This window comes from Haliotis asinina, chromosome 4, assembly GCF_037392515.1.
Source record: "Haliotis asinina isolate JCU_RB_2024 chromosome 4, JCU_Hal_asi_v2, whole genome shotgun sequence".
NCBI lineage: Eukaryota > Metazoa > Mollusca > Gastropoda > Lepetellida > Haliotidae > Haliotis > Haliotis asinina.
The window spans coordinates 28,949,297-28,963,142 of NC_090283.1; positions in this window are offsets into that span (position 1 = coordinate 28,949,297).

Sequence of the window (13,846 nt, forward strand, 5' to 3'; positions counted from 1 at the left end):
GACATGATCTTCGATTACTTAAATGTCAATTATGTAAAACTAATTGCCAACATCGAGAGCCCTCCACGGAAAATTTTATAGTGTTGACAAACTTTGTTTCATCATCTCTGTTAACATTTTGAGCGGATTGGTATCTTATTACGTGTATTTATATTGTGTGATGATCGATTACCTGTGACAGTCTTTGTCAAAGTAAACTGTGAGATGAGCGCCTTAGCTTATAACAGTAACACGCGCGATGTCCGCTACAACGGACGTTATGCTTAGAGGGGATTTATGCCTAAATAATGAGTTTTCCATATATCATGCAGATAATACAATTTAGTGATTAAAAGCCGGAATATTATATATATTTGATAAACACTGTAATGAACTGTGTAAATATATACGTATATGATCAATTTGAAAACTGTCAACTGTTAAAATATTTAGTGTTGGAATTATGAATAGTGTTGGAAAGATAAATAACCACATTTTCTAGTCAATACATATCACGCGACAACCTGTGTCCCGCCCAGCGAGTGTGTTCAGACTGTGGTCAGTGATTGAAGCGGACGTAGAAGTTACCTGTTGACACTGTGTCTCTTGAACACTCAGGCGTAAAAATATCTTCAAACAACTACTTTGTACGTGTTATTTTTTACTAAATCGTAAAAGAACAGTTTCGAATACAAACAATGACAGTTTTAGCCTGATATGAAGTTTATACAACTATGCTTTTAGTCAGCAAGTGTCTATTTCTGACTACAGACAGCAAACCAGCTCAACTAACAAATTCTTACAAAATGTTTCATGGAGTATTTATTTCATTTTCAATCGGTGTAAAATTGCATAAAACACATTTAGAATACCCATACAAATATTTTCCCACCGTTATAATCTATTTATATCACAGTTATCACAATTCAGACACAGACGAACATGGCAGCCGATATTCAGTGCTCTCTTTCCTAAACATTGAATGTTGACAATAAAATGTCTAATTTGTTGTCGTAAGTCGGGACATTTGTTAAACTGTAAACAAAATGTGTATTTCCAGGTCCTCAAATACATCTGGACGCTGCTCGAGCCAACACAGACATGTGCCATGTAACTACAGACGGTCAGCTGGTCAACTCACAGCCCGTCAGACAACACAGACACAGCTGCACGTTACGGAAATATCAGGGTACATGTGTCACCATCCCCATCCCGATTCCTCCATCCCCCACTACTGTCACCCCTGCCTCACACACCCCACAGTACTGGGAGACACACTCTAGAGTGGGTGTGGTGAGTGGAGGGTGGCTCCTTGTCCTGTGGTGGGTGTGGTGGAGGAGAGCCAGGTGGACAGTAAGATGAATGTTTATCTACAGCGCCGCTCCTGGTGTGTCAGTGTAGGGAGTCACACATCGTGTGAGTCTCTGTACCAGGGTGTGGCCGTAAGGGGAGGAGGGGAAGTGTTACAGTAACAATGTAACAATGTCTAACACACTCGACACACAGGCCACCCTCCAGTATGGCGTTGTGCTGGATGTGGGAAGGGAGAGACTCTCCTTCATCGACCTGGACAGAGAGGTTGTTTTAGCCAAGGTGGATGTTGAGTGGAGGGAGTCTTTCCTTCCCGTGTTTGTTGCTGGGCTGCCAGATGACTACACAGTCAACATGAAGGTGATAAGTGGAGCAGATATCACCATGACTGACACCAAGAAGTCACTCATCTATGACGCCTTGAATTAGACAATAAAATAAATATGACATTGTGTAAATATGTAAGTGTGATTTATTTATTTAAACTGTCAAATGTATTTGTAGTGATTGAGGCGGACGTATAAGTTGTCTGTATATCTGTTGTTGTAACGAGGTAAGCTAAATGTGTTGTTTTTCTACTTGATTGGATTCTGTGGGATGTTACAAATATTTTGCATCCACACATGACTATTGTTATGATTATTATTCTGCAGAAGTTGACCAGTTTATCATACATTTCATACATGTCTGGTAAATAGCACAACAAATAACTGAATCCACACATTTATCAAAAAGTTTCTTCAAATCCCGCATTTGGTTTCTACTCTGCAATGTAAATGATTTAAATCCCCACATGAACTGTTGTAGTGAAATTATTATTGTAGTTGTGAATCCACACACGTCACATTTGATGTTAGTGAAGACATGTGGTGAAAGTGATTGAAGCGGACACAGAATGTCCTCGTGTACTTGGTGAGACACATGTTCCGAAACACAATCAAGTTCACGGAATCCTTTGTTTCTCTAATTAACTGGGTTTTGTTGTTAGTGAGAAGTGTTTCAAATCCACACAGATTAAATAAGTTAGAAATCTCAGACTTCGAGGGTCACAAATCACTGTTTTCTGACCAGATATCTCGCCGTTTGCGGACAAGGGAACAGAAGGTGAAATAAGCTTGTAGCATTGTTTCTAAGCATTTCTAAACACTTGATAGGTCTGAACTAGTGGTAAAATCAAAATTATGTTATATTTGGGGGTACATTTTATCAGTAGCATACCTATTCCTTTCCGGGATTCGAACCCACACTCTCAGAGGGAGTCATCTATAAAGAGCGCATGTTAAATCCTTTCTTTCACTTAAACAGATTTGAAGGTCAATGCTGAGCGAGTGGGTATGGTTTTAAGCCGCTTTTAACTAAATTCCAGCACTATCACCTCGGGGGACACAAGAATTGGCTTTCGCATGTTGTATCCATGTGGGGAATCGAACCAGGGTTTTCGGTGTGACGAAAGAACGCCTTAACCATTCGGCCACCCAAAAGATCACTGGAGGCTGATGAACTACGTGTGTTCTGAAATAATAAGTTTGTAGCTGGACTTGAAAAACATACAGCTGAAAACAACAGAAGCTGACGTTAAGGTTTTTTACCATGTAATAATAATCGACGTGTAACAGTAATATTCAAGCATAAACCTACAGCAAATATCCACATTTGGAACTGCATAGCGTTATTGTATACTGTTTCTTTTAGCTGTAACTGAACAAGATGCAGTCTTCAATGTTCCCTGCCCTGTTACATTTGGGTATAAACTTCCAATGCAAATATCCATTTTTAACTATGCACGGTTGGTGCGTAGTCTGACACTATATCAGACGGTCAAAAACTAAAGTGAGTTAGTGAGTCAGTGAGTTTAGTTTTGCTCCACTTTCGGCAATATTCCAGCAATATCACGGTGGGGCACACCAGAAGCGTGTTTCAAGCATCGTACCCATGTAGGGTATCCAGTCTAGTTTTGCGGCGTGACGAGCGAACGTAATAACCAGTATATTACCCCACCTTCCCTAAAACTAAAAAGTGTATAAAATATATTTCAACTTGTTAAAGCACAACCTAAAACAACCTACTCCAATAACAACATCTCGCCTTCTTACCCTAATTCTTACCTAAACACGTAAATGAAATATCGAAACTATAATTGCTCAAGACGTTATACACTGCTGTAACAAATAAAACCTAGTTCTATGTAAATGGTCCCACCCTCCAAACTGTGTTATATGGAAGACCCCCAGCGACCAACATTGTCAATAACAACATATTAGGATCCATTCATCTCTGAGACTTGACTTGATATTTTTTTCTACACCCACACATGTATACAATTAAGGAAATGTATCTGTAATCTCACAGATCGTGTCCAGGTACAATGCACACATATAATTTAATTTTTCGTTTTGCGTTAAGTGTTTGAACTTTCACAGCCACGCCACCCAACGATTTTATTGTTATAAATCTATGAATTACATATAGTGTTCAGACAGTTGTCAAAATAGGTAACACAAGTGGTGATAACATGATTTTACACAAATGCACAAGTAAAAAGTCGATTTTACATGAAAATGTTGATTTTGATGTGATTTCTTTTAGGGATGAGAAGTTCATCGCTACAAAGCAGCAGAAATCACCTTCCAGTTGAAATTGTGCATCAAAGAATATTCACTGTCTGGCAATAAACCTCCTGATTATTTTCAGAAATTAACATTCGTTTTGAAGGAATTTCAAGAGATTAAATCACTACGTCACGTCTTGACTCTGTGACACAGAACATCGCCATTGTAAACATACATGATTAAGATTACCAGTATTTTGTTGCCAGGCGTCTGAATGTTAGTCTAAGCAAGATATCATGGCTTGCAGCTCGTTGCAACCAAACAGGCATAACAAAAGACCGTCCTCATACAGGCAGACCTCGAGTTACCAGAAAGAGATTGGTCTGAGAGCCAGGAACCCCGACGTCGGGGTCGTGCTACGTCGTCACCATCGCGCTCAAAGTCCCTTTTATATGACTGTATCCACTTGCTTTTGTAAACATTACCTTCGTTTAAACTGATGTTATATTCGATGCACTAAAGTCTATTTGTGGACGAGTTATACATCTTTGAAAGTACAACGTTTCAGCAACAGATTTAGGGTTATGAGTTTCGGATTTTTCCTGGATTGTGAGGTATTAATAGAAGCAAAGTGTTGCTTGTTTACCAAATTCTTTGGAAAGCAAGTACCACCTAAAACCCGGACCCATCAACAACTAAACTTTATACAGTACAACTATTACTACTCTTACAATGTCAGCCATGTTCTAGGATACAACCCTACTCTAGTATATACGGCGTGCATTTGATGCTCAGTTAACTCATTACAGGTGCAGGTAGTTGTAGCATCATGGCATTTGTCGTGACAAATGTAAGCATTTAATCCAAGAGTGGTTTACAATTGTAGAGCGTATGTTGTGAATTCTTGTCATGTTTCATAATGGCCACAAGGTGGACAATTCAAAGCAATTAAGGAATGTTCATTTGTCAACAAACCAAACACAGATTAAAAGATCTGCCAATAATATAATGAGCCAATAATAAAACTTCACAATCATATGTTAAATAATATACTCTTCATCAAAACTTCAGACTCACTTCCAGAACTGACTATATGTCGTGTATATACATTTGGTTACATCCAAGACGAAATTCTCCACAAACTTGGGCGAACCAACTGCAAAACATATAGAATGTGAAATGCATTAGGATCATGCATCAAATTGTGCAAATATTTTGGATATGAACAGCTGTCTTTTGATGTAAAGGTTTGGCTACTGGACAGTCAGCATTACAGCTATAGGTTATCAGTCTTGAAAAGTGTGTATCACAACAGAACTGATTTCTTTACAGTGAATCTGAGGGTATATCTTGATTCGCCACTGATGACAACTCGATTCACCTCTGTCTGAGACCATCGGAGGTGTCGTCGGACCCACTGCAAAAGCTGACGTCGATGAAATGGCGTCAAAATGATTCCAGTGTGGTCGTCGAACACGAGGGTGAGCTGTCGGTTTCAGATGTGTTGTGCCGACGATCGACCACTAAGCAGCCCATTTCCTGTTCCTGTAGCTAAGGTTGGGTATTGCCACAATTTGCACATTCCGAAATATTGTCATATGTGTTGGCCTGTGGAGGTGTAACAAATGGTTTAAGGTAATTAAATTACTGTTTCCTTTCTTTCGAAACAATGCCATGCAATGGCCACTGCAAGGAGTCAGATGTGATTGTACTGAAAATGCTCCCAAACTCACTCTGAAGATTTGAACGCGAGAATATTCTTCCGCAGAGGCGTTCGTCAATTTGGTCTCTTTAATCTACGACGATTGTCAGTAACAATCTATCTTTTCATTTATATGGTTTAAAAGTCACACGAGTACAATTATATGACCGAAAAACATTCTAAAAACTATTGACTTGTAATAGCATACAGGAAATACAAACGTTCTCGGTATTATTTATGACATCAAGAAAATTACGCATCGGGTTAACAGTTTCAGGAAAAGTGTACCGCAATATATCGTACTGTGAAGTTGAAATTGCAATATCCCCTTTAACTGGTATATTACCACCTACCCCAAATAGTATTACCATTACCAAAAACAACTTTTACAAAAATGACGTAAAACAATTTGACGACCCTACACCTGTAACATTACACGTGCTCGACCTGACCTTGGCCCATCAGCAGTGGTGCCTGTTTGTTGCAGTTTGTTCACTCACTAGGCAACCTGTTTAATGTCTTTATATCTGAATATGCCTTTGATGTTCTGTCCAGAGATCATCCGCCAATGGTTTCACATTTTCCTGTACTAGCATTCGTACATTCAGATTTGGTAAGATAAAATACGGCAACAGATAAAGTACCTTAGGTATCTGTAAAAAGGGACTTATTTAAGAAGCATGCCCATAAAAAACTGAAAGGACGAACAGCAGGAAAGACAAGGGGGAACATGTTTGTTGAGAATAGTGAGCTGAATAAATCACAGCGTACAACCTTCTTCAAAATAGAGGAGCGGTGTAGCCCTATGGGTAAATCGTCGGCGGAGACCCGGTTTTGAATCCCCACATGGATACAATGTGTGACGCCCATTTCTGGTGTTCCCTGATATTGCTGGAATATTGACAAAATCACGAAATTGATTCGATATTGTTTCCATTCAAATGGCACTTTAATTTTGTGCAACTACTACACAGAGTCAATATGTTGGATGGAAATACTGGGAGAACATCAACAGAAAGTGTTCAGCTGTGGAAACCATGCATAAAGGTATTCAAATAGGACATGGAACTGTGCTGATATCTTAATAATAAAATGCAACATGTCATGATGTCAAAATAGTAAAACACAATATGTGCTGATATCATAGAAGCAAATCATAATGTCCTGATGTCACTGTTGCCTCCTTCAGTCCCCGGCCAGAGAGGATGATCTTGGTGATGTCATGGAAGCCTCCTGTAGCGTAGGCACAGAATGCAGAGCCGGACAGAGGGTGGCCCGACCAGTTCAAGTGATTGGTGTGATTGCCTGGATTTCACATGTTCATACTAAAGGATTTTTTTGTGTTCACTAATATTTCGTATTCGATAAAATGAACACCTGCAGTGTTGCAATGATTACAAGAAGACATATACTTTTCAAAAATGTAGGGGAAGTGTACTTTCATTGTACGATTGTCAAAAGTGTGAGATTTGTGGGACTGAATCAATTTGGATAGATTAATAATGAATGTTTTGTGAACTGTGACTGATTTTCAGTCAGTAGTGTGTGATTGAACCCTAAAAACCCTGACCCAGCACAGAAGCAAGAAAAATATCGGAAGAAATGATCTACAGTGATTTATCGACATTCCTGAAAAACGTCAAGATTCATGATAACACCCCATGCACATGTCGAAGGCTGTCGCATTGTGCACGTGCTTGTCATGCATTGTGTTTGCATGTGGTGATAACGTGAGATGATGCTGCATACACAAGGTCAACGTCATTCTAACGTTCCTCAATGGGTTTTCTTTCTACCAGATTTCAGTGTCCAGGTTCCCCAGCTTTTATGAAGAGTATATGATAATTTGTAGCACACACTTGGAAACACATATCCATTAGATGCTAACATACACCTACTCCTTATGGCCTCAGAAACATATCCCCATCAGATGCTAACATACAGCTACACCTCATGATATCCAGAAACATTACAGGCAGAGATGTGAAGTATACATGTGTGGATCTCTTGTACATTACAAACGTAAACGTGTGTCGCGTTCTTACTGTGCATTACATATAGAAATGTAGAGTAAACATGCACCACTGCACACTGTAGACAGAGATCAAAGGAAATTGTGTAATGGATCTACTGTACCCTATAGACATGGATCTAAGGAAACATGTTTTATGGATCTATTATACACTGTAGACAAAGATCTAAGGAAAAGAGTCTCATGAATTTATTGTACATCATAGGGAGAGAGAAATCTAATGAAAACATGTATCATGGATCTGTCGTGCACTGTAGAGAGAGAGATTTAAGGAAAATATATATCATGGTTGTATTGTACACTTTAGACAGAGATCTGAAGTAAGTAAGCGTCATGGATCTATTGTAAGCAGTTTAGAGAGAACATAAATCACTGATGTATTATACACCTTCAATAGAAGACAATGGCTCAAAACTTCCCGATGTGATGTCAAATTTTATCTCATTTACACAGATGAGAACTTTACAAGAACATGTGTCATGAATCTATTGCCCATTGTAGATAGATATTAAAGGAAAGCAAGGCTTTTACACCGTACACTTAATACCAGTTGCTAACGACAACATGTCATGGAATTACTTCTCATATCAGACAGAGATTTGAGGAAAACGTATGCCATGAATCTTTGCACACTGTCAATAAAATTCAACAGAAACCATTTTTTTCAGCACACGTGTATACATTTGTTTATGAAAGGAAATTATGCAATAGACTGTTGTACTTAGATAAAGGAAATCACAGTGGGTATTTCGGGTTAGAATAGATAGACCTTTCCACATAAAATCACTTTACAGATTTAATATACACTGCTTCTATAGATCGCAGTGTACAGACAACACATTGATCTACCATGATATTGCTGTGATACTGCTAAATGTAGATCTCAGTTTAACGAAAAATACATGGACCAGTCATCGCAGAGCTGTGACACTGCTAAATGCAGATCTCAGCGTAACGGACAACACATGGACCCGTCATGATACAACTGTGATACAACTAGATGTAGGTCTCGGTGTAACTGACAACACATAGAACCATCATGATACAACTGTTATTCTGCTGAATGTAGATCTCAGTGTAACGGACAACACATGGACCAGTGATCATACAGCTGTAATACAGCTAAATGTAGATCTCACGTAGTGTAACGGACAACACATGGCCCCGTCACGACACAGCTGTAATACAGTTAAATGTAGGTCTCGGGGTAATGGATAACACGACCCACAGTCATCACACAGCTGTACGTGTAACGGGCAACACATGGACCAGTTATGATGCAGCTGTAATACAGCTGAGTGTAGATCTCAGTGTCACATTTAAGACATGAACCCGTCATTACACAGCTGTAATACAGCTCAGCGTATATCTCAGTTCAATGGACAACACATACACCAGTCATGAGACAATTGTGATACTGCTAAATGTAGATCTGAGTGTAACACACTCTACAGCATTGTTTCCTACCTGTACGCAGTGCTCTGTGTAATGTGAGAGACGTTATAACAGTCCGACTGTCGTACAACGTGCCTTTGAACCTGTGACCCGGAAATGACATAATAACAAGGAAGCCAAACCTCCAGGTAAGTGGGCCCTGCACCATCTGAGTAAGTTGTCTTGATAGAGATGGTTTAACTTGTAAGTGTGAGAAGTACGTACGAGGACATGGTACAGCATACATACAAATTGGTTATTGTTTAAGTTTTCACAATCAAACTTCGAGGAAGCATTTAAACCTTATACTTTCACGCCTACTTCGGACCCATTTACTTACTGAGTGTTCACAATACGAACATATCAAACTTTCTAAACAAGAATAACAATGCTTAACTGAGTGAGAGTGCAACACGACATCAACTAGCACATATTATGTTTAGGCAGATTCCATATCTTTAAAGATCAACCAGGAACATACTTGTCATGACGAGACCTCAGTCGACCTTGAAATATACAAAGTTATCCATAACAATTCTTGAACGTGGGCGTTACTATAACCATGTACCCGACATGTAGGACAGGCTATGCTTAGAGATCTATCTATGCTAGGAATCAGTGAGAGAAACAAACGTTAAGCGACGGTCTGTAGTCGGATAGAGAAATCAACAAGTGGTGTGTCAGGCAGAGAAAGGCCGAGATAAATAATTCCGTGCTGTTCATAGCCTCGTGTGTAGGAGTAGTAGTAGTAGTCGTAGTGGTGGTGGTGGTGGTAGTAGTAGTAGTAGTAGTAGTGGTGGTGGTGGTGGTGGTGGTGGTGGTGGTGGTGGTAGTAGTAGTAGTAGTAGTAGTAGTAGTAGTAGTAGTAGTAGTAGTAGTAGTAGTAGTAGTAGTGGGGGGATAACTAGTGTGTGGGGTTTAATCAGAATTAGTGAAAGGAGAAGGAGACGCGGCAGACATATAATTTGTGCTATTTGGTTACACTCGGAGTGGGAAACGCAAGTAGAAAGAGTAGTGTATGGTAGGGTTGAGCATATAGTGACAGATAATGGTGGATAAATTAGACAGGAAGTACTAATGTAGAGTGTACGTTACGCAGGTAGTGTAAGTACTGCATAATAAATTAAAACAAATAGGACATACGGGTAGGTCAGTTATTTAGGAAGTTGAGGGTGTGCGAGACGCACATCGAGTAAGTCGTGTATGGTGGGGTAAAACAATCAGGAGATAGGGTTAAGTATTTTGGCAACTCTAGGTGTTAGAGACGTAGGTAAGGTAAGTAGAGCCTAGTGTTTTCGAACGAACGGAATCAGATTCGGGTGGATAAGTAATTTAGGAAACTCAGGGTGTGGAAGAAATAGGAGATACGGGTGGATAGATTACATAGGAAGCTCAGGGTGTGACAGACGCTGATGGGGTAAGTAGTGTATGGTTTGGGGCAGAATAATGAGAGTCGGGAGGATAGCGGACATTGGACATATCATTAAATAGTTCACTTTGAACTGGTTATGTTTAGTAGCGTGGCAGAATTTTCTACAATTAAGATGACTCTCCTGTCTTTATTACAAGGAAGCCAAACCTCCACATAGGTGTGTTCTGCTTTGTCTCGACAAATGTGAGTAAAGCTGAAATATCCTAAAAACAAAACTCAAATAAGTACATACGCAAGCGTAGTGGATCGGATGATACCTACGTTGACTATGAGTGAAGTTTTCACAATCGAACGAAAAGCAAACACCTAAACCTTATTTTATCGTCACTTCAGAATTCATTCGTTCTACCCTTTTGTGCTTAAAGTTCATTTTGCATCGTTAGAGCTAAGAATTATGCAAACTGGCACATAGCATAGTCCAACAGAATGCGTTTCTTCAGGGAGATCAACCAGGAACATATTATTTGTGACGTAACTGCAGTCTGCCTTGAAGTGTGCACTGTCGTCGATTGTTGTGCACGAACGAGGTGTTGTCGATATGTAGGACTGGCTATTGTAAAGAGTTAATTATACTTGGGATCACTGAGACAGGCCTATGCATTCGGGGACTGGATATTCAGGTGTGTATATCACTGGAAGGTAGCTCAGGGTGTGGGAGACGCAGATCAAGTAGACGTGTGTTATGCAGTTTATGAAGTAGGTGAAGTGGGTGAAGTACAAGCGACATGAGATCCTGTGTCTCTTTTTATCTCTCCATCCGTCCCTCTCCTCGTGGCCCTGTTTAGATACAAATCTCTCCTTTCTCTTACCCATCTTTCTCTCATTCAGGTACGCGCTTCTCCACCTATAATCCCAATACAAACAAAGTCACTCCTGCCTGTATCCACTTCACCTCCCATTAAACACTTATCACATCTACCTGCAAACGTATTTTCCCACTACACGTCGGAAACACCTACCTGTAGCCACCCGTCCTCCCAATGCACACCATACCTGTGTTACTTCTCCTCCAACTACACACCTGTCACTCCTACCAGTATCCAGCTCACCTCCCACTGCATATCTGTCACTTCTACCTGCATCTACTGTTCCCTGCATCTACTGTTCCTGCCACTACACACCTGTCACTCCTACCTGTATCCAGCTCTCCTCGCACTATAACACCTGTCACTTCTACCTGTATCTACCTCTCCTCCCACTGCACCTCGTCAATTCTACATTTATATACCTCTCCTCCAACTACACATGTACACCTATCACTTCTACCTGCATCTACCTCTCCTCCCACTGCATACCTGTCAATTCTACCTGCATCTACTGTTCCTGCCACAACACACCTGTCACTAATACCTGTATCCACCTCTCCTCCCACTACACACCTGTCACATAGCTACCTCTCCTCCCACTGCATACCTGTCACTCCTACCTTTATATACCTCTCTTACAACTACACACCTGTCACTTCTACCTTTCTATACCTCTCCTCCCACTATAACACCACTCACTTCTGTATCCAGCTCTCCTCCCGCTACACACCTGTTGCATATCTCCCTCTCCTCCCACTGCATACCTGCCACTCCTACCTTTAAATACCTCTCCTACAACTGCACACCTGTCACTTCTACCTTTGTATACCTCTCCTCCCACTATAACACCTTTCACTTCTACCTGTATCTACCTCTCCTCCCACTGTACCACGTCACTTCTACTTTTATATACCTCTCCTCCAACTACACACCTGTCACTTCTACCTGTATCTACCTCTCCTCCCACTGCACATCTGTCACTTCTACCTACATTTACTGTTCCTGTCACTACACACCTGTCACTCATACCTGTATACAACTCTCCTACCACTACATCACCTCTCACTTCAGCCTATATCTACCTCTCCTCCCAATGCACACCTGTCACTTCTACTTTTATATACCTCTTCCAAGTACACACCTGTCTTTTCTTCTTGCATTTACCTCTCCTCAAACTGCATATCTGTCACTTCTACCTGCATCCAGCTCTCCTCACACTATAACAAATCTCAATTCTACCTGTATCTACCTCTTCTCCCACTGCACATCGTCACTTCTACTTTTATATACCTCTACTCCAACTACACACCTATCTCTTCTACCTGTATGTACCTCTCCTCCAACTCCATACCTGTCACTTTTAATTGCATCTACTGTTCCTGCCACTACACACCTGTCACTTCTACCTGTATCCAGCTCTCCTCCCACTACACACCTGTCACTTAACTACCTCTCCTCCCACTGCATAAATATCACTCCTACCTCTATATACCTCTCCTAACACTACAACACCACTCAATTCTACCTGTAGCTACTTCTACTACAACTGCACCCCGTCACTTCTGCTTTTATATACCTTTTCTTGAACTACACACGTGTCACTTCTACGTGTGTCTACCTCTCCTCCCACTGCACACCTGTCACTTCTACCTGCATTTACTCTTCCTGCCACTGCATACCTGTCACTCCTACCTTTATATACCACTCCTACAACTACACACCTGTCAGTTCTACCTTTATATACCTCTGCTCCCACTATAACACCTCTCACCCCTACCTGTATCTTCCTCTCCTGACATTTTACCTCGTCAATTCTACCTTTACATACCTCCCCTCCAACTACACACCTATCACTTCTACCTGTATCTACCTCTCCTCCCACTGCATACCTGTCACTCCTACCTTTATATACCTAACCTTCAACTACACACCTGTCACTTCTACCTGTATCTACCTCTCCTCCCACTGCACAACTGTCACTACTGCTTTTATCTACCTCTTTTAACTACACACCTGTCACTTTTATCTCTATCTACCCCTATTCCCACTACATACCTGTCACTTCTACCTGCATCTACTCTTCCTGCCACTACACACCTATCACTCCTACCTGTATAAAGCTCTCCTCCCACTACACACCTGTTACATATCTACCTCTCCTCCCACTGCATACCGGTCACTACTACCTTTACATACCTCTCCTACAACTACACACCTATAACTTCTACTTGTATCTACCTCTCCTCCCACTGTATATGTGTCATTTCTGCCTGCATCAGCTGTTTCTGCCACTTCACACCTGTCAATCCTACCTGTATCCAGCTCTCCTCCCACTACACACCTGTCACATATCTACCTTTCCTCCCACTGCATAAATGCCACTCTTACCTTTATATACCTCTCCTCACACTATAACACCTTTCACTTCTACCTGTATCTTCCTCTCCTCCTATTCTACCCCGTCACTTCTACTTTTAAACACCTCTCCTCCAACTACACAGCTATCACTTCTACATGTATCTACCTCTGCTCCCACTGCAAACCTGTCACTAATACCTTTATATACCTCTCCTACAACTATACACCATGTCACTTCTACCT